The following is a 25,792-nucleotide window of genomic DNA, read 5'->3' as shown; positions in this document are numbered from 1 at the left end:
TTCAACAGTGGAGGCAGAGGGCTAAGTATGAACATTCTCATCATCTCATCTTATCACCAGACCTAAGGAATGTCAAAACAGAGGCTGTGAACTTTCTGCCCTGTCAAAAGCAAAACAGATTAAATGCGTTAAATCGTGGAAGATAAATGAGAGACACACTGCTCCAGGAGTCAATCAAAAATGTATACCTCAGCCATGCACCTGTAAACTCTAGAAATAATCTTTTGCACAGCAGAAAATATCGAAAAGGCACCTGAAACAAACAAACAAACAAAAAAAACCCTTCCAATATATACTCAATTTCTCTGCTGGGTGGAAATATAATTCAGTAGTTTTCACAGATGATATTTCACATTCCTGAATTTTATTCTCAGAGTGTTATTATAACACTAGAGGCCCGGTGCACAAAAATTTGTGCACTGGCAGGGGGGGGGGGGAGTGTCCCTCAGCCCCACTTGTGCCCTCTTACAGTCTGGAACCCCTCGGGAGATAACAACCTGCTGGCTTAGGTCCACTCCTGGGTGGCAGAGGGCAGGCCCAATCCCTAGGTGCAGCCCCTGGTTGGGCTCAGAGCAGGGCCTATTGGGGACTTGGGGCGCCACTCCCTCTCATGCACAGAGCAGGGCGGATCGGGAGGTTGTGATGCCACCCCCAGTCACGCTCAGGGTAGGGCCGATTGGGGGGTTGGGGCACCACCCCTGTAACACTCAAGGCAGGGTCCATGGGGAGGTTGAGGCGCCACCCCGTCACCCACAGAGCAGGGCCAATCAGGGGGTTGAGGTGTTGCCCCCTGTCACGCACAGAGCAGGGCCCATCAGAGGGTTGGGGCTCTGTACCCTGTCACACACAAAGCAGGACCCATCAGGGGGTTGGGGAGCTCCCCCCTGTCACGCACAGAGCAGGGCGGATCAGGGGCTTGGGGCGCTGCCCTCTATCACCCACAGAGCAGGGCCAATCAGGGGGTTGGGGCGCCACTCTCACACTCAGGGCAGGGCCGATGGGGAGGTTATGGCTCTACCCCGTCACACACAGAGCAGAGCCCGTGTGTGTGTGTGTGTGGGGGAAGTTGGGGCACCATACCCTGTCACACATAGAGCCACAGAGAGATCAGGGGGTTGGGGAGCTCCCCCCTATCAGGCACAGAGCAGGGCTGATCAGGGGGTTGGGTCGCCTTCCCCTGTCACGAACAGAGCAGGGCGGATAGGGAGGTTGTGGTCCTGCCCCGTCACACACAGAGCCACAGGGCGATCTGGGGGTTTGGGCGTTGCCCCCTGTCACGCTGCTCCAGGGGCCAGGAGGCCTCGCGGTTCCACTGATCCCAGTGCTGGGAGGCCTCGCAGCTCCACTGATCCCGGTGCTGGGAGGCATATTACCCTTTTACTATATAGGATAGAGGCCTGGTGCATGGGTGGGGGCCGGCTGGTTTGCCCTGAAGGGTGTCCCGGATCAGGGTGGGGTTTCCGCTTGGGTGCCTGGCCAGCCTGGGTGAGGGGATGATGGCTGTTTGTAGCTGGTCACACCCCCTTCAGGGTGGGGATCCCCACTGGGGTGCCTGACCAGCCTGGGTGAGGGGTTGAGGGCTGTTTTCAGGCTGGTGGGGAACTGAAGCTCCCAACCTCTCCTTTTTTCTTTTTTATTCTGGGATTTAGTTACCTTCTATGGCTGTCACTGGATCTGAGAGCTGGCTTTAGCTCGGAGGCTGGGCTCCAGCTCTGAGACCTTGGCTGCTGAAAGCAGGTCTCTGGGTTTGTTTGGGTTCTATAATTGAAACACTGTTTCAACTCCAGCTCTGAGGCCCAGGTGTGTGAAAGCGGGTTTCTGGGGATTGTTTAGCTTCTATATTTGCAACATTGTTTCTTAGACTGCAAGCTATAATTGAAACACTGTTTCAACTCCAGCTCTGAGGCCCAGGTGTGTGAAAGCAGGTTTCTGGGGATTGTTTAGCTTCTATATTTGCAACATTGTTTCTTAGACTGCAAGCTCAGAGGCTGGCAGCGGCAGGCGGGGAACGTTGGCTTCCTCCGTCACTGGAGCAAGCAAGCCTCCTGTTCGCTTCAGCTGCCTGGCTGCTGGCCGCCATCTTGGTTGGCAGTTAATTTGCATATCACCCTGATTAGCCAATGAGAAGGGTAGCAAAGTTACGGTTAATTACCATGTTTCTCTTTTATTAGATAGGATTATATATGACTCTCTACTATATGCTATCTTCACACATCCCTGTGTGTAAAGGACAGCCTCTCCCCATTCATTTTGTGAACCAGGACATGATATTACCAGGACGGTTTGACTACTTTATTTCCTCTCATTTTTTTTTTTTCTCAGATGAGCTTGCCCACAATTAGCTATGTGTGAAAACTTCTGAGATCCCTGGTAGGCAGCACCAGAGAAAAGCGAGTAATGAATAATGAATGTCTCCTTGTAAGAGCTCTACTTAGCAGGCAGTGGAAACTATTTTTACTTTATGGCAAAAGTACTCTGGGAGAAATATTCCCAAATCACATTTCCGAATGTGTGAGAGGCAGCGGAGACTGCCAAGCATTTGGAGAGATTTAACACCAGAGTGCACGCTCACGGAAGGTTCAGTTCGTTGCTCCAGTGGTCATGAAAAATCTCATCCTTAAACATGTGTCTTTGTGAATGAGCATCTTTCTTTTCCTTTTGGCTTTGTCAAAGGAGTATGTTAGGGATTCTGATATTCAACCAATGCAAGAAAAAATAATTCACTAAAATGTATGGAGAATGTCCTAGGAAGCACTGCACTATGACAGGAAGAGGAACCAGCTTCTAAAGTTCCCAAACTGATTAGATTTTACTAGAATAAAAAGCTCAGCAGAAAGCTTACGAGAAAAATCATTCTTGGACAGACTTCATGGGAATGGGGATACCTATTGATCTTAAAGAATTATCAGTTTCCAGGCTCCAATGAATAGGCCCAATACCATAACACAGTGGTCAACAAACTGCGGCTCGTGAGCCACATGCGGCTTTTTGGCCCCTTGAGTGTGGGTCGTGCACAAAATACCATGTGTGGGCGTGCATGTACAGTGTGATTGAAACTTTGTGGCCCATGCACAGAAGTTGGTATTTTGAGGAAGAGCCACACTCAAGGGGCCAAAGAGCCGCATGTGGCTCGAGAGCCGCAGTTCGCTGACCACTGCCATAACTCAGCAGTTCACAGACTTCCCTGGAAAACGCCAGCAATTATACAGAGAAAATGATCACAGGAGGCATCAGGACAGTGTGTCGGCAGCAGCTGAAAGCTAACTGGCTGCTATCCAGATGCTGGTCCTCTCAGTTTTGGGGGTCATGGGCCAGGACACATCTATGCGATCCAGGGCCGGCTGAGTGTGAGATGGCCTGAACTCTCGTAGCTGCTCCCCGGACACACGTTACATCCTCAAGCAGCTCAAGTCTTAGGGCTTTTCCTTGGTGCTTTTGAGGTTGGTGGGTCTGCTGCCAGAGTGCTTTATTATTGAAAGTCACAGGGTAACAGGGACCCTTCACGTTCTGGGTCCCTAACCCATTACAGTAATAACAGTGTGGTCACCTCACTCATGCCACCCCATTCAGAGCTCTTTCTTACCTGTGATCTCATTCAATTCCTCCCAACAAATTAACTAGGAAAATTGGTTCAGGAATATTAATCCCATTAGATAGCAGATGAAAGACCCTGCAGGGTCGAAAGCTTTGTGTAAAGCCACGCAGCTCCTGGGTGACAGCATGATCCTATAAGTCATAGCACTTTGTGAAATCCAGACTGATGGTATGACACCCTCACAGACTCATAGGGAACCAGCTCAAGTTCACGTATACTCCTAGGAAAACCAACTAAATGTGGGGGAGGGGTATCATGTCTTCCTATATGCAAGTGTTGTATTGTTTATATCAGCATGTGATGAATTCACTACTCCATCTGAAATATGTACTGCGGGTTCAGCAACCACTTCTTGGGGACCCGCAGTGACAGGTACTGTGGGGGAGTGAGATAGCAAGATGAATGAAAGCATGGTCTCTGCTCCTGCAGGAGCTTGCATCCAGAAGAGGGAAGGGGCATGTTGAGGAATGAGGAAGGGATGATGGAAGGGGGATGAAGCGCTGCACGTGGGCTGTGTAGGGAAGCTGTCACTAAAAGTTCTTAGTGGCATTGTTGGTGTTATGGTGCTATTTTAAATGCCACCCTAGTGTCCGGGGGAGACTGGTGTTTTTAGGGAATTCCCTTTACTTTTGGAAAAATCAAAGTCCTGGAGAAGAAATCTGTATTATTTATTTCTCGTTTTATAAGGTGATTATAGAAGTCTTCCTCATGAGATGGGGTGTTTTGCAGTCTATCGGGAGTGATACATTTGTGCTGTTTTGGAGGGCTGCCCAGAGGGTTTCTCAAGGTCCTGCTTATCCTTAGACCTGTACTTCTCACAAAATGCTACAGAATGAAAGGTGATAGGCTTTACACATCTTATTTATGGATTTATAGGCCATCAAGTTTATTTGCCACTGACTCTTGGCAGCCCTCCCCTAACCCCATCCCTATGCCAATGTGAACAAGGAAATAAACAGTTCTGGTTGTTTCTGGGGGCAATCTTAGAACCACGAGGATGCCAGCGTCTGGATAACCTGACAGGACAGCAGGGCAGAAGAGCTAGGTTTCTTACATTGTCACACAGTGGACCAATTCCCACCACTGCATGGCTGCTGGGCTCCTGTTACAGGAGTAATGCATTTTCTGATTCAGTTTATTGTTCCCAAATTTCAGGAACGAATTCTAATGTATTTTAAAAAGCTGGCTAGCCCTGGCTGGTATGGCTCAGTTGGTTGGAGCATCATCCTGTACACCAGACACTGGCGGATTTGATTCCCAGTCAGGGCACATACCCAGGTTGTGGGTTCGATCCCTGATCAAGGCAACTGATCGATGTTTGTCTCACACTGATGTCTCTCTCTCTCTCTCTTTCTCCCTCTCTCCCTCTCTTTCACTCTCTCTCTCCCTCTCGTTGTCTCCCTTCTTCGCTCCCTAAAAATCAATTTTAAAATTAAAAAAATAAAGTGCTGGCAAAAATATACTGAGAATTCTGACTGCTCATTTTTACTAATCATATGTAAAAATAAATTAACCAGGTAAATGTTTTATCTAATGGCTGGTATTCTGTTTTTATTATTCACATGACTTTATCATGTGTTCCTTTATGAATAAACTTTCACACACACACACACACACACACACACACACACACACACACCATTTAACTGTAATTTAGGAAGATGCTCCGGGTGAGGTCTTTAGTGTGTCTTTGGATTGCTGTAGGTAGGGGATTAGGGTCCAATTACTTGCCTCTGACATCACCATATTATAATAGAACAAAATGCTCTTTGCTTTTCTTTAGATCCTAAGTACCTGGCTACCCAGAGAGAAACCCTGTGGTAATGAAAGGACCCCAGATGAATGGAAATCAGAGACCAAAATCAAGGGCTGGTACATCCTCTTTGTTACGGAGTGTAATCAGTAGGCCAGGCAGATTACTTGGAATTCCAATGCCCCCCACCTCTGCTGACAGTATGCTTTCTCTTCTGCTTTTCCAAACATTTTGAATTGTGACTGAGGATTCTAGGAGGCATTACAGCTTTAGTCTTCTGAAAGTTGCAATTAAATACACTCTAAGTAGCTGTCACCTTGCCACCTTTTTGGAAAGGTATAAGTGGAAAAAAAAATTAGCCATCAGAGGAAAAGAATTCATAGTTAGGGCTCTTTCTTCTTCCTTAACCACAATCTGTTGTCTCTTTATGGCAACAAATGTCTGTAATTGGAGTCTGGTTCCAGTTTTCTAAAGACATCAGCAAGATGGGACAGGCAGGAGGATCCTACCTCTGTTTTACACATATGAAAGGGGGAAAATAAAGGACCACCCTAGAAGTGACTGAAATTGCATCTGAGCAGCATATCTTTTAAACGAACGGATCAGAGTCTGAATTTATAGCTCAACTACTAGGAATCTTTCATTTCCAAAAGGGTATAGGTGCTGCTATACTTATGAATTTCTTCATAAAGACGAAATTTCTATAATATCAGTAGCTGAATGAGGCTTGGGGATTTGCTGGAGAATTTGGTAGGACAATGCGCCTCTGGTGGCAGGCATTCAGGAAGCAAGTCTCTTAAAATGTGTGTGTTCTGGTAGCAAGCAGCCCTATGTGGGTCTGACCGAGCACCTAAGCAGTGGTTCTCAACCTTCTGGCCCTTTAAATACAGTTCCTCATGTTGTGACTCAACCATAAAATTATTTTTGTTGCTACTTCATAACTGTAATGTTGCTACTATTATGAATCTTAATGTAAATATCTGATATACAGGATGGTCTTAGGTGACCCCTGTGAAAGGGTTGTTGGACCGCCAAAGGGGTCACGACCCACAGGTTGAGAACCGCTGACCTAAGGAGTCAATTAGAATTGTTTACTTTTTATTACTTAACAATTCTGCCTCCAAATGTCATCCTTTTACTCCATTTCACTCGTTTGCACTGTAATCGGGTTCCACTGAATCAATGGTAATCATCTTCATGGTTCTCTGAACTCCACCTGGTGGCCTGTGGGTGAGGAATCACAGTGTGCTCTGTGGAGGGTGCACATCTGGGCTTGGGGAGCATCTTGCATGACTGGGATCCTGAAAGTCATTACCTGGTTCATTGCATGAGCTGGGGAGCTGGGGCTGCTTTGGCTCAGGCTCTTGGCAGGGGCTTCTTGAGTGCAGATATGAACTGTCTGCATCAGCACAAACGAGTGGGCCGCTAATAACGAAGACACTTCTCCATGACCTGAAAGCGTAACTAGGGAACTGTATAGGAGCTCAGGTCGGATCACATCACACAGTCCCTTCAAAGAGCCATGTCCGTGGCCGTGGGGAGGGAGAGGAAAACAATGCTCCCAGATCACATAAGCTTGTGTTCCATTTCCACTTCTCCCTGCTTCCGAGCTGTACCATCTTTGGGGCAAGTTATTTAAATTATGCCTCATTGTCCATGTCTGTTATATGAAAATAGCGATATCTCCCTCACAGCTATATTACTAGAATTAAATACAATATTATGTTCATTATTCAGCAAACCTTTTCAGAACCCCAACTACCTGCCAGGTAGGCACTGAGGGTGCCAAGGGACAGGACCCTCCACCTCTGTCTTCCAAGAGCAGTTTTTTCCCCCATTGCAAAGGGATTGCCCCCCTAGCTGAACACTGCCACCATGCCACATATTTCCCACTTCTTTTTGGGGTGAGAACATTTAAGATGTACTCTCTTAGCAACTTTCAAGTATATAATACAGTATTTCCCAAAAAGACATACACATGGCCAACAGGGAAATGAAAAGGTGCTCACTGATCACCAGGGAAATGCAAATCAAAACCGCGTGAGCTACCATCTCCTGCCTGATGAAATGGCTCCCTTCAGAAAGACAAGAGGTAAGTGTGGGCGAGGATGTGGAGAAAACCCTCGTGAACTGCTGGTGGGAATATAAATGGATGCAGCCAAGAGCTTTGAGTCTATTAGTGTATGTAAGCGATCAAAACAGTGCCTTGAATCAAGCTGTTTTAATAAATATAAGTTCTCTTGTTACTAAGTCATTTTCTTTAAGATTTAAAAAAATAATTTAAAATTTGTTCTTAAAACCTATTATTTCAAAATTGTTAACATGTTCATGGAAACAGAGCATCCACTGCTAATATTAATTTATATTTGTCTATCCATCCATCTTCCTAATCATTCATTCATGAACAGTCTGCATCCATCAGTTTAACACACACACGTACACACATGCACACATACACACACCTGGTTTAATATTCAAAGAATTTAATACTGAGTGCGCTACTGTGGTAGCTAGGATTTTGAGAGCAAAAGCTATTTAAATAGTGATTTTCATGACCCTGGTCTCATGGGATGGTCTTATGCAAATGACTTTGTCCTAAGATAGCAAAATCTTCCTCCTGGGTGAACTGCAGTGATTATGCTCTCAGTACTGCAATTCAGTGTACAGTTGTGGAAATGGCTACGATTAGCCCCCTAGTGACCTGAAAGTGTCAGTGCCACTTCCCAGAGTGTCAAGCACACAATCAAGCAGAAGAGCATCGGTGCTGGAAAGATCAGGCTCATCCCTCAGCACAGGTGGGTCAGAGAGGATGCTCCCAGGCAGATGTGACTTGCTCAGACTCCACCAGGAGTCCCTGAATGGTGGCATTCCAGCATCCTTGCCTGTTTATTCACAGATTTGATCAGCCATCAAGTTCTGTCAATTCTACCATCCAAAACTATCTAAAGTCCACCTCGCTTCCCTCCCCACCTTAGTTCAGATCCCATTCATTCTCCTCTAGACCAGGGCAAGAACCTCCTGGCTTGTCTCTTGGAATCTGGTTTTGCTCTGGCTGTAATCCAGGCTTCCCGCTGCAGGCTCAGGTATCGTTTTGTAAAGCAAATGTGATCGTTTACTCACTAACAATTTCAGCATAATCTCCCAACAAACCTGCACACCAGGCCCATTCTTCCTTTCTCTGTGTTTTTGGACACATACCGTATTCCTTCCTTCTGGAATAAACACACCTTATTCTTTAATCTCCTTACCTATGTGACAAAGATTTTTTTTTTCATTTTTGAATACTCTTAATGTTCCAAGGAAACAAGGATGTTGCTTTTTATAAAAGCTAATAGACTTCCCAGTTTTCCCTATTATTTATTTCTTGTATTAGTGTGGTACATTTGTTATAACTGATGAACTGATAATTATTATGATGAACTGGTATATTATTATTAACTAAAATCCCTAGTTTACATCACAGCTCATTCTTTGTGTTGTACATGCTATAGGTTGATAAATGAATAATGAATGTGTCCACCATCACAGTATTTATTGTACAGTTCTACTGCCTTAAAAGTCCCCTGTGCTCTACCAATCCATATGCCTCTCCTCCCCTGCAAAATCCTAGCAATCACTGAATATTTATTTACTTATTTATTTATCTGTTTGATTTCAGAGAGGAAGAGAGTGTGAGAGAGAGAAACATCAATGATGAGAGAGAATCATTGATTGGCTGCCCCCTGCAGGCCCCGCACTGGGGATCGAACTGTGACCTCCTGGCTCATAGGTAGATGTTCCGCCACTGAGTCATGCTGGCTGGGCAACCACTAAGCATTTTATTGTCTCCAAAGTTCTTCCCTTTCTAAAATATCATATTGATGAAATCAGACAGTATTCAGCCTTTTTAGATTGGCTTCTTTCATTAACCAATGTACTTTCATAGTTCTTCCATGTCTTTTTGTGGATTGATAGCTCTTTCTTTTTATTATTAAGTAATATTCCATTCTCTGGATGTACCCCAGTTCATTTATCACCTAATGAAGGACACATTGATTGTTTCAAAATTTGGGCAATTATGAATAAAGCAGCTATAAACATCCATGTGCAGTTTTTGTGTGAACATACATTTTCAAATCATTTGGGTAAATACTAAGAAGCATGACTGCTAAGTCCCATGTTTAATTTTGTAAGCATTTTCCACACTGTCTTCCAAAGTGTCTGTACCATTTTTGAATTCCTATGAGCAATGATGAGACTTCCTATTGCTCTAAATTCTTACCTGCAAACACAGTTACTCGTGTTTTGGATTTTTGTTGTTATGATCAGTGTGTATTGTGTATCTCCTTGTTAGCTTCGGGTTACCTCCTCATTTTTCATGTTCAGGTGTTTTCCCTTTGTAATACCCTCAGAACTCTCTTATACCAAGTGTTGATGTTCTTGAACTAGAGGACCTGTATGATTACTATGATTTTCTAAAATCTACATGCAATGCAACTACCATTATATGCTTAATGTTTTGTTAATCATAATTGTGAACTAAGTTAGATAAACAAGTTTATGACATAAACTTAATATGACCTCGATATTACTTACAATAGATGTACCTTAGATTTGACATCACTAATAAAAGCAGCAGCCCTCAATCTCAGTTTCAAACATTACCCTCTGGTCATCATCTCCTACCCTTGCAGCCTACCTCCTTCAGTATTCCTGCTCAAACAGCACAGTTACAAGATCCCATATCCACTGGATTTTCCACATGTTCACTCTACTATGCCCCTTATTTATCTCCCTCCTTACTCAGCTTGGATTCCCCTCTAGCCTACTCAAGAGCTTTGCTCATGCAATTTTATTTTTTTTCTCCTGGACCACCATTTTTCACTCCTTTAATAGTAGTCACCTTAAAAAACAAACAACAAAAGAAATGCCTTCCTTAACTGGAATCAATTGTTGTTATTGCCTCTTTTCTTTACTCTCCTTCACAGCCAAAACCCTCAAAGAGTTGGTGCTATTGGCTAACTCTGCTTCCTAACTTCCCACTCCCATGCAGCTGAGCTTTTGCCTCCACAATTCCATTGAAACTGATCTTACCAACATCATCAATGTTGTGTGCTGGCCAAAGCCAACGTTCCATCCTGTCTTCATCTTACTTGGCTTCTCACTACGTCTGATACCTCAAACCATAGCTATTTTGAAATCCTATCTTCTCTGAGTCCAAGGCACCATTGCTTGTATACGTTCCTCCTGCCTTCAGTACCTCCACCTTTCCAGTCTTAGCAAGATGTTGGACAGCCCTTAGCCCTTAGCCCTTTCCTCTCTTCTATCTACATTTTCTGTCTCATGGCCTCAAAAACTATCCATATGATGATGGCTCCCAGCTTTAGATATCCAGCCTGGGATCCTTCCTTAAAGCTCCAACTCCCAGTGTAAAATCCTTTAAAGCCTCCCCCTTACATCTGGAGTAAAATACAGTGTGTGTGTGTGTGTGTGTGTGTGTGTGTGTGTGTGTGTTTAATATAGAGTTTTCTTAACCGTGCTTTCTAAGGCACCTACATAACTGTCAGTCCTCAAACTATGCCCCCAACTCTATCACTTGCTGCTATCTTACCCATTTACTAGGTTCCAGCCACTCACAGTGGCCTTCTTTCCGCCCCTGAAACATCCCAAATTCATTCTTGTTTTGGGCCTTTGTACTTGGTGTTGCTTCAGCTTGTAAATCCTATCCCCCACCTGTCCTCTTCTTTTCATTTAGGTCTTAAATCAAATAGGACCCCCTCACAGAGGCCATTTATTGAAGCAACCTCCCTAGTCACTCCACTTCATTATGCTACTTCTTTTTTTTAAAAAAAATATATTTTTATTGATTCAGAGAGGAAAGGAGAGGGAGAGATAGAAACATCAATGATGAGAGAGAATCATCGATCAGCTGCCTCCCACACATTCCCTACTGGGGATGAGCCCGCAACCTGGGCATGTGCCCCTGACCGGAATCGAACCTGGGACCCTTCAGTCTACAGTTCGACACTCTATCCACTGAGCCAAACCAGCTAGGGCTATTTCTCAACGTGTTTGTGGTCCACCTAATTCCACTTTAATATAGGCTGTATGAAGACAGGCACTGTGACTGCCTCCTCTCTGCTACATCCTCAGTGCCTGGCACAGACTGGTGCCAGCTGACATTATCACATTTAACTGCTAAAGCAAATGTTCAATGTGACTTAGCCTTTAGGGTACGCTTTAAATCACTGGCTTTTCTGCCCTACTTCCCTGGGCAAGGTCAGCCTCTGCTTCCTCTAGTGCTTTTATAATTTTTGTATAGGTCTCTTTTTAGGCCTTATCCATACTCATTTTGATTCTTTGCTTGACTTGCCACAATAAGAACTTGTTGTATCCTTAGTATTTAATCCAGTGCCTGATACATATTAGGCACTCAAATATGTTGGGGTCCCATTGACATACGTGACACCAAACTGAATCTAAGCTTGCTTCTCTCTCCCCACCAGAGACTCTCTTTTCTAGAAGAAGCAGGTAAACTCCCATGCACGGCATCTGCTTATTAAGAACTCTCATAATTAAGCTAGCGACGCCCCCCTATATATTGCACTGTCAGATGCTCATAGAGTACTTGGGAGGCTGGAAATTTTCACACTGCTTCCAAAGGTGTCAATTTACCATGAGGGAGTTAAAGAACACGCTGGCTTATTAGGTAGTAACACATATTAAACAGATGTTTCCAGAAAAGAAAGTGTATTTACAAGTGCTGCTCTGTTAATCAAATGTCCTACAAAAACAACTATTTAACACCAGAAAAACTTCTTTCAAAAACTGAGATAAAGAACATGAGAAGCATTTGCTTATTCTTAAAAAAAAAATCTATGTTTTGATGATTCCCAAATCTGTACCTTCAGATTCAATTTCTTGCACATGCCTTCCCCAGATATATCCAGGATCCAAATGGAAAGTTTCATTTTTTTGGCTCTCTTGCATCTAAAACATAATGCACCAAACTCAGCTCACCATCTGTCTCTCAAAACACATCTGTCTATTTCATCCAGGAACCACCATGCTGTCATTTACCTAAGCTTAGACTTAGTTGTAGGCTCTCCCCTCTCCTTTTCATACTGCTGGTTCTTCCTTCCAGAAGACTGGGACACCTCTCTCTTCATGGCTGTTTCAACTGCTCTCCCCTATCCAGGTCTATGGTTTGATAACTAAATAATAATCACATTATCTTGTATGCAAGCCTCAAGTCTTGTGCTAAAATACTCCACCCCTTTGCAGATAATTGACCACCAAGCCTACCAAATTCTACCATAGTCTTGCCTCATTCTACTTAAACTAGCCTCCTAAATTTTCAAACATGATCCTTGGGCTAGTAACTCCAGAATATGCCAAATTCACTTGAATTTACACTTCCAACTTTCTGAAACGCAGAATTATTTTATTCATCTATTAAGTAGTTAGCAAGCACTCTTGTTTCTTCCAGTGGCTCCCAGTTGTATCCATACTCTAATAACGCACACAAAGCCTGCTGGCATCCAGCTTTGCTTCTCAATTTCTTGTGTTCCTACTGTCCTTGTCCCTTTCAGCACCCCATGTCTCATCTTCCTCTAGGTCAGGGGTCCTCAAACTTTTTAAACAGGGGGCCAGTTCACTGTCCCTCAGACTGTTGGAGGGCCGGCCGGACTATAGCTTTAAAAAAAACCTATGAACAAATTCCTATGCACGCTGCACATATCTTATTTTGAAGTAAAAAAAAAACAAAACGGGAACAAATAAATATTTGTATTTGCATGTGGCCCGCGGGCCGTAGTTTGAGGACCCCTGCTCTAGGTTCCAGTCAACCACCTACCCATCAACAATCTGCTCTTTTGTTTTTATGTCTGGAACACTGTGGTCAGTTTCTTCCCAAGACTAAGTTCCAATCATTTTTAACATTAAATTGGTGGCTTTTCTCCCCAGGAAAGCTGTTTTTCTTCACCTCCAAGTCAAGTGGACCTGCTCTATGATCCCCTGGATGGAATTTATCAAACTATCCCAGAAGATTTGTTTACTGTCCATTTTTCCTTCCCAAATCATGAGCTCTTTGAGGAAGAAACAGTATTTTATTTATCTTTGTATCTCTAGTAGACACTCAAAATTGCTTCCTGAATGAATAAATGTGTGAGTGATGAGTAAAAATAAAATAAATATGAATATGAAACTGTAAACAATACAATTAAAGTCATTCATTCATTTATTACTTAATTTTTTGTGTTTCCATTATGCTAGGTACTGGCATTATGCCCTAATTTAATTTACTAAGAGACCAAAACAATATCCTTAAATTGTAACAAACAAAAACCAAACAAACCCTATTCTACTAGAGATGTAAAGAGAGGATAGAGATGAAGGAGTGACCAACTTCACTGCTTTACTCTTGGGTGTCTTCTTACTAGCCTAACTGGCTTTTACCCCTAAAAGAATGAAGCTAAGGCCCCACAGAATCCTTACGCCACCAGAGAGCAAGCCACCTTCATTACCCTAGATTTGAGGTGAGAAGAAAGCCATTTGCTATGCAAGGTTACCAAGAAGAACCAAGAGCGAGTCTGGATCCCTGGAATGTTAGTGGACCTGCTGGTTTAAATGCACATCTTGTAAAGCCCGCAGCTCTATTCTTCAGTGGGAAAGAGCTGGGAACATCTGGGAGATGGAGAGGAAATATCAACGCTGTTGATCTGTGCCAGCGTTTCTTACCATGGGCAGTACTGACATTTGGGGTCATGTAATTCATCATTGTGTAAGTATATCCTGTGCATCTGCAGAGGTTTAGCACCATCCCTGGCCGCTACACACTAGAAGCCCATCCCCACCGGGCTCCCCTGGCCCCTCACTATTTTGACAAGAAAAAAGTATCTCCAGACATTATCAAATGTCCTCAGAGTGCAAAATTGCCCCTAGTTGAAAACCAGTTATCTATGCCATGCTTTGAAAGCATTTCTGGTTTAAGAATAAGTGGAATGCAAACCATCAATTAGTTTTCTCACATACATTTTCATATTCAATAAAAATGTCTAACCACTATGCTGTACACCTGAACTAATCTCTCTCTATATAAAAGGCTAAGCGACCATTACAACTGAATGTCTGGAACAACCAGAACAACCAGTCGACCAGTCGCTATGACACGCACTGACCACCAGGGGGCAGACGCTCAAAGCAGGAGCTGCCCCCTGGTGGTCAGTGCGCTCCCACAGCCAACCTCCCACAGCGGGCCAACCTCCCGTAGTCCCTCCCCCAGGCCTGTTTGACAGGCCCTGTCTGGCAGCTGGCCTTGATCAGGACTGTACGAGACAGCCCCAATAGACCCTGATTGCCAGCCAGGCCTAGGACCACACCCATGCACAAATTTCATGCACTGGACCTCTAGTATAAAATAATATTGAGTGTCAACTGTAATTGAAAAAAAAATATTTCCTCTCTTAGTGATTTTTACTAGAGCTTTTTGTTTTGTTTTGTTTTTAACATAGCTACTTACAAATTGCATATGTCTTAAGCACACAATTTCATCTCTGGTCTTTCATTTATCTTTTTTAAAAACAAATTCTACATATTTACAACTTTTGTTGATATGAATAACTTGTCTTCTGGTATCGGTTAAAATAAAACATTGGTGATCTCAAGTCTAAACTTTGATAATCCTTAGATTTCTAAACAAGACTACATGGAATTAAAGCTTGGGAACAGTGCAGCAACATACAGACACTTCCTGATAGTGGCAGGGACTCACAGGCTACATCTAATGAATTTGAGGTGTTCAATCATTCTGGGATGCTACAGCTGGCCAGCATGTTCTCTCAAAGGCCTACCAGCACCTTGAGATGTACAGAAGGTGACAGGGAGCAAGAATAAAAATAGGAGAAGAAAAGGAACTGGGAGACCAGCCTTAATGGGGGCCCTGGAGAGCACTCACAGAACAGCAGCAGCAGGCAGCGAGAAGCTAGGAGCCTACAGGTGAGACAAAAGACAAAAAGGCACGGGACTGTGGCTTTAAGGACAAAGATAATCTGCAGCGCATGTGAAAACAACAGGAAGGGCCCCTACAAAGATGAACACTGGAGACTTTAAAGAAAACCAGCCCTCCTCCTCCACCAGGACCTTCTTTGCCCTTGGTCTGCATGCCCTTGGTCTGCATACCCTTGGTCTGCATGCCTCGGCCCCTGTAGAGCAACCACATCATCTGCAACACCTGCTGTGGGGATGACAACTCTATTCCTCTAATCTGTTCTGGCAGACAGGAACTGCACTTCCTGTTTTACAAAATGTTTAATTACAAACCAATTAAAAATAGGAAGTTCCAGCTCTCAGGCCCTCCTCTCATTTCACACTACGCCTACTTCTTCTTCTTCTTCTTCTTTTTTTTTTTTTTTTTAGCAGTGTTACATCATGGCTTTTATAAAAAGCACTACTTCGACTCGAGCTAAATAACTAGTTGTGTAACTTTTATTTAATGTTTGTGTCTCTTGGTATACTGTAACTCCCATAAGTTTAGGAGCAATGTTTGTCTCAGTAACCACTGGATACCCAATTTCCTAGCCAGCGACTTTTGGCACTTGATATTTCTTCTTTTTTTTTTTAATCTTTGATTATCCAGTTTGTTCTTTCTCTGACCAGATATCAGAAGAAAGCAGAACTGCCAAAGATCAATATGCTAAAATAAACAATGCAAAGCCAATGTGCTAAAAATCAATGTGTTAAATTCACCAAAACATTTTTTTTTCTTGTAACTGTTTACAAGTTTAATGAAAATTCATTTACATTAGGTGGTTTTAATAGTTTCTAAAGATTTTAGGGAAATGACACTTTTTCCATTTTGTCTGAAGAGCAGCATTTTAAGTGAATGTTCATTTTGTTGAGAGTTAAGAACCTGAGTGACTTAAGACTTCTGAATAGATTTAACATGATGATAAATTTGATCTTTTGAGTAATCCCATCCTATTTCTTTTATATCGCAATAGACAGTTTTCCCTTTTCGGCAGCCTGCCCATTGCTACCAACTTGACATATTCCACTTATAGATACCCCAGTTGCTAGGGAATAACAAACGAGCTAATCATTTGAGATGGAATGATTTTAGACATTCTAGATTTCTTTAGTTGTTTTTGAATGTCATTTTCAATTATCTTAGAGTTTAACAATTCTTATATTTTCAATCAGAGAGACTGAGCCTTAATTTGGCTTCTGGCAATTCACTCGTTAAAATTTATTATATCATGTGTGAAAATGTTTTAGGCATCCGAATGTCTTCCATCCTCTGTCATTAAAAATATTTCACATTTTAGGTATTTTATCATTCTTTTATCAATGGCTGAAAGGGCATATCAGCTTAAGATGTGCATTTCTGACAAGTAACAAAAAATTCACCATTTGCTATTGATATGGTTGCTCTGCAAGTTTCCTCAGCAAATTCGTATGCATGATGAATATATGGGAAATTAGTGTCATCCTCAATTGTGGTTGTTGACTATGAAATATACATTTCTGAATAATAAACATATTGATAAGAAAATTAAGCCAAATGTGACTCTTAGTTCTTAAAAAAAGTAAATATACTTAAAATGCTGGATACAGAAAAGAAAAAGAAAAACCCTGAACCAGAATTTCCTAGAAATTGTCACAGCACAGGCTGTGACAATTCCATTCAATGTGAAGTCCTGCAGACTTCAGAGTTGGTATTTTAGTAAATTTGGTAAAGTGCCTTAGAGATCTAGAGAGAGTTATTTTGGAGGCTGAATTATCAAAAAAATTTAAAATTAGGAATTTTTAGAAATTAAAAAAAAAATAACTATCTATTTGTAGAGCAATACTGGAGAGATGGAAAGGCTCCCCAGTGTAGCACCCTGGCTAGGCTTTCTCCACTGTTCCACTCTTGACTCAGTGGACAGAAAGGGTGGAAAGGAGTCTCTCTATTAATGTATCAACCTGAAGATTATAGCAAAGAACAGAAATTTCTGCTTTAAAAAAGCTCTTTATAATCCTCAATTTACGTGCTAATAAGAAACTGCCTTAGTACTTTTATTTTAAAAAAATCTCAACTGTATCTGGGGGCCACAGATTATAGAAGAAAAGCATCATTTAAGATAGCCTTTAAGATGTTAGTTTTCTATAACTGTATAATCAGTTAAAAATAATCTCTAATGTAACAAGTTCCTTTCTTCTTCTTCTTCAGATAACTTGGAAGCAGGCATTTATTTTGATACCATCACATTGGAAGCTGTGTTTTTAGAAAATGGATGCCTAGGGATAGGAAATTAAACTGAACAGCACACTTTGATAAAGTAGTTGGGGCGTGAATTTTTCTGTTTGAGACCCAAGGTTGAACCTGAAGAGGTTTTTCAAAGTCGAATTGTAAAAATGTTTAATGGCTGTGAACAAAGGTCTTTGGTTCTGACATGGCTAATGTCAAATGTCGACTTGAGTGGTTTTTTAGCTTGACCTGGGCATTCTGCTCTCCACCTAAAAGGGGGAGACTTCTCTCTTAGGGACAGTTGGCAAGAGAATGATGATCTCACAGTTTTAACAACGATGTGACATCATATTTGGCAATTTCCCATTCCTGTTGGTGATTTTCCTTTCGATGGGTATCTTAACCAAGTGTGTATTTTATGAATTTATTTTCTAACATTAGTCAATAGGATTTAGGGTGTTATTTCCTACTCTTGTCTTGCTGTGTTTCTTGTTGTATTCATGTGAACGTTTTGGTCTACTCCCCAACTTTTCCCATTGCTGTGAGAAAAGTTCTAGCTAGCAAATGACCAGAATTAGAACATAAATCATGTTGTTGATTCTCAATAATCCAATGTGTACTAACCACAGCATAGTTTTAATCCCATCAAGGGTTCCCCATGATCCTCTGGCATTAGATTTCTATCTAATGGTATAAAAATTAGAAGCACAAAGAAATACTTATGTTAGATAAATCTGTGGCAAAACTCAAAAGCAAAATTTAAACAATTTTGGTAATGGTTGCTGTTATCCCTGCCACTTCCAATAAGGCAATTAATCCCAAATTTAATACATATGTAACATTATGACTGTGTATTTAACAACACCTAGGGTCAAATCATCTTCATTATGAGACTTACTCTAATTAAAATGAAAGTGGTATACAACACCTAACCGGATTCACATAGATAGTATATCATGGTGAATTGCAAAAATGGCCACGCAATTCATAGCTCCCTGTATCAAGAAGAGAATTCTATTTCTATTTCCCTGGCTTTTGAATCAGGTCTGGCTTGGTGTTCTGGACTGAATGTTTGTGTGTCCCTCCAATTCATAAATTGAAATATAATCTCCAATGTAATGATATTAAAGAATGGGGCCTTTAGAAGGTCACTAGGTCATACGGATGGAACCCTTATAAATGGGATAAGTGCCCTTATAAAGAAAGACCAGAGAGCTAGTTGGGTCTATTTTTGTGTGTGTGAGGATATAATGAGAAGTTGATAATTTTCAACCCAGAAGAAGGCTCTCACTAGACCCCCACCATGCTGGCACCCTAATCTTGGACTTTATAATCAGTCTTTGGAACTCTGTTATAGTAACCTAAGCTAAGACACTTGCTGACTTGCTTTGACCAATAAAATGCAGTGGAAGTGACACTGTGTGCATTCTAATTCTGAGCCTCAATAAGCTTTGTGGTTTCTGCTCATGCTACCCTTTAAACTCTGAGATCATTATGCAACCAAGTTAGAAAATAAGAGGCCAGTGGAGAACAAAGCACCTCAGATGCCAGCCTGCCCACTGCCAGACATACAAGTGACTGTCCTAGATCAACCAACCTTCTCACCCGCTGACCACAATCTCCTGAAAAAGCCCAGCAAAGATTAGCTCAACCAGAGAAGATAACAGCAACTCAGCAATCGACAACATTGTGAGATAAATAAAATGTCTGTTGCTTTAAGCCACAAAGTTTTGTTACATGAAATAGGTGACTGATGCAATTGTGTTTTATATTTTACTAGAGGCCTGGTGCACATCATTCATGCACTGGGGGGCGGGGTGTCCCTCAGCCAGGCCTGTGCCTTCTCGCAGTCCAGGACACCTTGGGGGTCTTTAGCGCCGCTGAGGAGGCGGGAGAGGCTCCCGCCACTGCCGCTGCACTCGCCAGTTGTGAGCCCGTCTTCTGGCTGAGCAGTGCTCCCCCTGTGGGAGTGCACTGACCACCAGGGGGCAGCACCTGCGTTAAGCATCTGCCCCTGGTGGTCAGTGTGTGTCATAGCGACCGGTCGTTCTGCCGTTTGGTCTATTTGCATATTAGCCTTTTATTATATAGGATACCTTTGGCTCTCCAGGAGCAGTCCCTATCAAAATTGAACTCAATAAATACCTCACAATTGGCAGGTTCATCAAAGATGCTACATTTCTATGTCATAAAATGGAGCCATAGCTACAGACAAGACAAAACTTAAAAAAATTTCTTGGGCAGTTGATGTTTACACCATCATAATGGTGCAGTTAATATTTGTTTCAACTGAAAGTTTATTAGGATTACTGATGCTTTTTATAGTACATGTAAATTAAACCATTCTTTCATTCCTTCACCAGGACAGTTCTTTATTTATTTTTTGTTTTTTTAATAGATTTTTATTGATTTCAGAGAGGAAGGGAGAGGAAGGAGAGATAGAAACATCAATGATGAGAGAGAATAATTAATTGGCTGCTTCCTGCACACACCCTACTGGGGATCAAGCCGGCAACCCAGGCATGTGCCCTTGACCAGAATTGAACCATGGACCCTTCATTCCACAGGCCAATGCTCTATCCACTGAGCTAAATCAGCTAGGGCCAGGACAAAGTTTTTTTTTTAAAAAAAATCAGCTTTACTGAGATGTAATTTAGATGCCATAAAGTTCACCTGTTTAAAATGTAAAATTAAATGTTGATGTTTTTTAATGTTTAAGATCTGTTTATTATGTTATTTTTACAAGTAGAAAAGTCCCTGTTTTCCCTCCAGGTTAATATATATGAATATAAAAAACTATTGATTTCCACAATGTTCACCCCACGCTCATCCAACTGGGTTAATAGGAAGTTGTGAACCATAAACAGCCTCCTGAAGTAGCTGTGCTTCCCTCCTTAACTCAGTCTTGAACTCTAGCACCCCAGTCAGTCATCCTCTTGCTGATTTCTCTTCAGTTTAAGAAAATCGATTTGTTTGTGAACATCTTCCTATGTAGAGAGGCCCACAAAATCCTGGGGCAGTCAATAACTCAGAGACTGGGTTGAACTGTCACTTCACTGTTTGTGCCATGGAAAGCTGTAGAATCCTGCTCCAGAGCCCCTCCTTCCCTAAAATAATCTTTTAATTTTCTTCCAGATATTAGTTCTTCCCAAGTAAACAGCAGTGAATCTGTTACTTCACCCAACAGATTAAAATTGATTAGCCACACCTCCCCCCTACTGTCTTTATTATATCCAATACAAAGTCTTCATCTAAGAATTTATACTATCTGTGTTACTTCAAGAAGTCTTGTATACATCTGAAAATCTCATCCCTTTGTTTAGAAATATGATCATAGCCTTGTGAGCAGTCCCTCTGAGAAATACCAATAAGCTTGTTTTCCTTGAGAAAATATCGGCACTCAGCCCCCAGTAATTAATTCACACCATTTTCAAAGCTCATATTCCATACCAGCATCTGAGGAGTCATCAGTGCAATGGACAACAGGCTGAATGAAGTCACAAGTGATGGAAGCAGAACTACTGAGCAGTAAAAATATGTTGCTGAGGTTTTTAGATTTCAGAAAAGGATTCATTGCTATCCAGTACTCATCCCTTGGGGTACTCCAGGTAAGCTTAGGAAATACACTGCCCCCAGGGCATTGCTAGCTTCTTGGAGTCTAGTGGTGAACTCAGGAAATTCTGGTGCTTACGTGTGATTGTTTTCCCATCCAACCACTGCCTTTCTTCTGCCTCATCATCCCCATCCAGCTGAGAAGCTGCTGGAGGAGCTTCTCTTCTCAGACCACCAGAGTTCCCTCTTGGAGTAAATAATCCTTCACATTCGGAGGGAGTGGAAGAAGGACACTCTTGACGGGAAGGCTTAGGAACACAGCGTGTACCACGCAGAAAACTGGCAGTGCAACACGTGCTCCTTCTAGGTCTTACACCACCTGCTGCAGCCTCTCTCTTCCTCCCAGCACCCTTCCAAGCCCACCTCTCCAGTGCCAGAAGCACCCACCGAGCTACAATGGCTCAAGGACTATTCTGGTCCACAAAGCATGTAGAAAGTGACAGAAAAGGCAGCAGAGGAGGAGAATCATAGGGTGTACTTTTAGGGTACACTCATACACTCACACACAGAGTTTGGGTCCCAGAGGAGGAATTCTCAAAGTGTTGAGAATGGGACTTTAAGAAGCACATGGCTCCGCCCAGCTTCTCTCCTAGATGGGCTTGTACTGTCCAAAGGTAATCCTGTCAGGCTAGGTCAAGGTGGGGTCTAAGGATGCCCTGGGGGCACCTGTACATCCTCTTATAACTGCTCGGGGCTGTGTCTCATCAGTAGCGTGAGCTTCTCTGGAGACTGCTGCCTCGGATTCGTGTTTTCTTCTTTCGACTCCATTCCCCAAGTAGTCTTAAATGTTTTTTAGTATATTTATAGAGTTGTGCAATCACCAAAGTCCAATTTGCATCACGCCCAAAAGAGACACAGCTTTTTACTTCATATTTTTCGAACAATAGCTGATAAGACCCTTTACTATCCCATTTAACTTGTAATAACATACTTCCTGCATTTGCTCAGGTAACGCTTATTGTACTATGTGCAGTGTGTGCTTGTTACTAAAGATATGCCATGGCATTTAGAATCTAGGACTAGCACACATAAATCCTCAGAGGATAGCAAAGGGTGAATTCAAATATTATTTGCATTAAAGGAGCTGTGCAATAGATTTTGAGTTTGAAGTCCTGGTGTAGGTTAATAATAATTCATTTTTATATGCAAAAACTTTATGTGAATTTAGATGGCTATTAAATAACTTCAAATTGCCATTAATAATATGGAGAAGAGTTCATTAAGTTCCAGAAGCTGGAGCATTGAATCAACCTAGAAATGGAGATGAAGAAAATGGGAAAACTAGATAGGGTTGAGACTTCTCAAAGTATTAGGAAACGCTTTTACCACTCTCTCACCCAGTGTATAATACTGTCAGATTATAAGTCCTTTCTCACTAAATGCTTCACAGTTTAGTATCTCATGACATGTTTTAAATAAAAATATATCTCTAATTGTATGGAAAAAAGTGGCCGGATAATAGATTTACTTTATAGAAACTAACTCTGTAGCTCACCTTGTGTATACCTATTTCTTAAAGAAAAGGTTAATTTGATTACATCTTAAAGCATTTTAAATTATAGGTTAAAGCAACTATATTGGCAGTGGCTTATTATTTCATTTTCAGTGTATCAGGGTCCTAGATAAAAGAAGATAATCAATCCCATAGTTTCAAAGATGTTAAAGTGCTCCTGGAGATCAATCAGTAAATATTCCACAACAATTTTTAGGGCCTAAGCCATAGGCACCATGTTAAGCAGTGAGAGGATACAGATGAAAATCAACCTCTTATTCGACTTTAAAGATATCCTCTGGGATATCTCTGGAAAGTGGACGTGTTTCAAATTCTAGACCCTTATATTCTACAAGTTCCAGTCATAAATAACACTAATTAAGCCCCTATGGTATTAAAAAAAAACACTCAAGGAACAGTAATGCAACAAACATTTATTGTGCTAAGGGAGACTTAAGGGTGAATAACGCTCTACCTCTGATGGAGTAAGCTCATAGCATCACTCTCAGCTTTCCACCACATTCCCCTTAAACAGAGGAAGGACAATGGAAAGTTCAATCTCACTCAGACTTTTTCCAGTATGTCTTAGGAGGAAGGTCCATTTATTAATTACTAATACTAATAAAGTAGGTTTGTGGAGACTTACCAGAAAAAGTGTGTGTGTAGAGACCTATATCATTAAAATTATCTCTCTATATAAAACTCTAATATGAAAATAGACCGAATGGTGGAACAACCAAACAACTGAACAACCGGTCACTATGCTGTTTGCTGACCATCAACGGGTACATGAGGAACATGGCGGGCATTGGCTGCGGCGAGATGGTGGGCAGGTAAGCAGAGGCGCCAGACCAAGACAGGGCGCTGGTCACTGTCATCAGGGCGAGCCTCTGGTGGTTACTGAAATTCTTTGCTCCCACACACTGTGGTCCCACCTGGTGGTCCCACCTGGTGCTTGCACCTGCTGCCCGTGCCAGAGTCATCGCTTGCATCCACTGCCGGTGCTGGCTCCGCTCACACCCGCAGCCAGTGCCAGAGCTGCTGCCCACTCCTGCTGCCATCAGCGGGTGTTAGCTGCCACTGCTGGCCCTGATCACCCCTGAGGGCTTCTCCACCTCCCCCTGCTCCTGCGGGGTGATCTGGGCAGCAGATGCCTCTTGCACCCTGTTTACACCCGCTGCTGTCCCTGGCCCAAATCGCTCCACACCATCAGCAAGTGCGAGTGGGGCCGGTGCCATCAGCACGTGGGAGCAGTGGTGGCGGTGGGAGCAGGGCTGCCAGCAGACAGGGGACCAGTGGGGGTGGGGGCAGTGTGGGAGGGGTCAGGCGGGGGTGCGGAGGATGGGCTGAGACCCACCCTACCCCTGTGCCCATCACAGCCTAGCAGCCTACAGTGCCTTTCAAGGTGCATGAATTTGTGCACTGGGCTCCTCGTGTATATATATAATTTTATATGTATATAGAAAAAATGGCAAGAGCTAGGGGTGTGAGTGTGGTAGGGATAACAATATGAGAAAATCTAAGCTAAGGGAAGCAACTAGTGTTCAGCACAACAGTTGCTCTATAATAGATGGCTAATATAATAAAGGAGGAAATTTCCCAAGCCCCAGCTCTGAACTTGGAGATCCTGCTGCATGTTTCTTTCCTAGTGAATGACTTCAAGGACATTGTTCTGAGCAGCACCTGTACAAAACATTCAGGGACAGGTGGACATAACTGTCTAGTACAATAAAGAATAAAAATCAAGAACATAATACTGTAAAAATATTTCCATGGGAAGCCAGTGTAACTTGATCCATGTACATGGTTTTCTGGCAATCTGACTTGATACGAAAGATATAGCTCAAAGAATAGAGAAGAAGCAAAGGCTAACATTCCCCAGCCATTCCTTTGGGGGTTTCAACTTATAGGAGAGGCAGCGCAAGCCACTCAAACTTAAGATCATTACAATTTACCTTCAGTGCATCTGTTCTCTGATGGGTTTGCTAAGCATTAGGATTGAGTACAGAGAAACTAATGTTCACTTGTAGAAGTTCATTCATACGCAAATATTTACTGAGCATCTATTGGTTGTCAGGTATTAATCTAGAGGCTGGAGATTCAGTGGAGAACAATATAGATTTGGTCTCAACCATTCATCACGCAGTTTATAATCTGTAGAGAGGGTAGAGAAATTAATAAAAAATAGGAAAAAATTTTAAAATATACTTTTAGGTGCTAAGTGCTACGAAGACACTTGCAATAAAGATTAAGAAAGAGTCTGACTCCATTTTTCTGACTGCTAACAGCTTCTAGGCCCCACCACATGCTCTTCTCTCTTTGCTCCACATCTGGGCAAGTAGAGGAGAAAGCTCAGGTACTCCCACCTTCATGCTGGTAAGAAGTGCAAACCACATCATCAGCAGCTCCACAGCAGGAACACGCACTTCAGCCCCAGCCCCAAGCACACGCAACCCCACGCCAGTTTCCTTTCCCTACTTTCTCAAGCCATTTTTGGACTAGCTTGAGAGTTTAGTCTGCTTTCTCCAGAAAGTGAATTATTCTAGTAACGAACCCTTCATAACCTCTTGGTGAATGTGTGGCATCATGTCTAGAGATTCAACCCAAAATTTGGTAGGAGGGTCCATCTCACCTCTGAGGAGTGACCCCATCATGAAAATGGGGCAAAGTCTCAGAATTAATAAGCACAAGAAGAACAGAAGCAATATCTTTGAGGGCCCTGGCTCAGAAATTCTACATGTTTTTTTTTTCCGCTGGATACAACTGATGCTTGATCGCAGCAAGTCACCAAGCCAAGGTTCTACCTCTTGATGGGAGAAACTACGAAAATGTGTGGCCATTGTGACAGTTCATCTTGGTTATCTAGCTGAATACAGTTCAGCATCATCCAGTTCACCCTTTTCATTATAATGTCCCTGTCACACTGAACACAGAACCTGCATGTCCTAGGCACTGAAGGAATGGTTGTAGAAATGAACTAAAATCAATTTTAAATTAAGAACAACGTAATAGCTGAAACATAGGAGTAAAAATAAAGTCTGCCATAAAATATTTTTTAAAAATTCTTCTATATATGTTCATACAGCATATCATTCACATTTTTCAGTCATTTTAAACACAGCAGTATCAAAC

General features: G+C 42.4%; 1 protein-coding gene and 1 pseudogene across 3 annotated transcripts in view; both read right to left on the bottom strand.

The window, feature by feature from the left end:
• The window catches only part of FAT3 (FAT atypical cadherin 3), a 663,604-nt gene that overhangs the window by 147,960 nt on the left and 489,852 nt on the right, over positions 1-25,792 (bottom strand). The window lies entirely within an intron of this gene.
• On the bottom strand, positions 20,481-23,538 carry LOC308524699 (translation initiation factor eIF2 assembly protein-like; annotated as a pseudogene). The gene is made up of 3 exons: positions 23,437-23,538; positions 20,922-21,471; positions 20,481-20,807 (listed from the first exon to the last, which is right to left on the bottom strand). The product of its transcript is annotated as a translation initiation factor eIF2 assembly protein-like (transcript).

The sequence above is a fragment of the Myotis nattereri genome (genome assembly GCF_964212035.1).
Source record: "Myotis nattereri genome assembly, chromosome: 9".
In the NCBI taxonomy this organism is placed as follows: domain Eukaryota; kingdom Metazoa; phylum Chordata; class Mammalia; order Chiroptera; family Vespertilionidae; genus Myotis; species Myotis nattereri.
The sequence above is the reverse complement of the archived record's forward strand: the minus strand, read 5'-3'. Positions and strand labels throughout refer to the sequence as shown.